Raw genomic sequence first — 1102 nt, 5'->3', positions numbered from 1 at the left:
TATCATATAACTTTCCATAGATTTAGCATGATCTCAGGGTAACAAAGCTGTTAGGCACCAAATTACCTTTCCCATGACTTCCAGTAGGCAGAAAGATGAGATGCTGAGTTTCTGCTCCCTTCTGTCCTTTGTTGATTTAACCTTAAGATATTACAGTGAAGAGAACCATCAGGACCCCACTAAGAAATTAATAGTTCTGTCTTCAATTCATCCCCGTGCTTTCCTTACTGTTCCAAACCACCCAGAAAAAGCAAAATAATGAATAGATGCTCATTAAATGAACATCATTCTGTGCACTGAATGAGGCAGGGGATCTGGCAGAAAAACTGGTGGAATTAAGGGCTGTATATTAATATCCGCTCGCAAGGGAGCTAAATTAAGATTGCGCAGACAACCCTCATTCCATTATTTCTAAATTTTTGCCTTTTGCAACTTAATGTTCTTTTAATGTTTCCTTGTAAGCAATTTACTTCATGTTTATGTAAATAAAGTTTGGGATTTTCAGAGAAGCCTAAAGCCATTAGATATTCAATTCCCTGTAGAATTTCAGAAGTCCAGCGTGAATGATTCCAGAGCTAAGTGTGCCTTTCCTGGAACTTAAATGCATCAATACCATAATGAAGGGTCCTAATGCCATCCATAACTCAAGTTCCTTTTAATGAGCTCTACAAATTGCACTTACTTACAGTTCATTTCCAGGTGCAATGTGCAGTATTCATTCTTACCAATAAAGCTTTTTATATTTTTGTCTTATCTTAATGGTAGCCTTTTCTACTCTACACAATTATTTCCTTGCTAGATATTCAATAATGGCTTTCATAGGGCATCCATGTGCTGGGGACTTTCCTCTGCTTTCCACATTCCCCCAGCTGATTTAGGTCTTTTCCATAATACCTACCACACAATGGACTTTTTGAACTACTGTGTCTTCCAGCATCTTTGCAGCCAAATGCTGGAAGACACTCAGCCAAAACAGCATGAAAATGCCTATCAAATGGCTTACAAAAACTAGAACTCTTGGTTTCAAAACGATACATTTTATTAGACCAACTGGGAAATCGCAAGAAAACTGTGAAAGGACAATTTTCTTGCAATTTTCCAG

This window comes from Crocodylus porosus, unplaced genomic scaffold (genome assembly GCF_001723895.1).
Source record: "Crocodylus porosus isolate Cpor-Errol unplaced genomic scaffold, CroPor_comp1, whole genome shotgun sequence".
Taxonomy (NCBI): Eukaryota; Metazoa; Chordata; order Crocodylia; family Crocodylidae; genus Crocodylus; species Crocodylus porosus.
The sequence above is the reverse complement of the archived record's forward strand: the minus strand, read 5'-3'. Positions refer to the sequence as shown.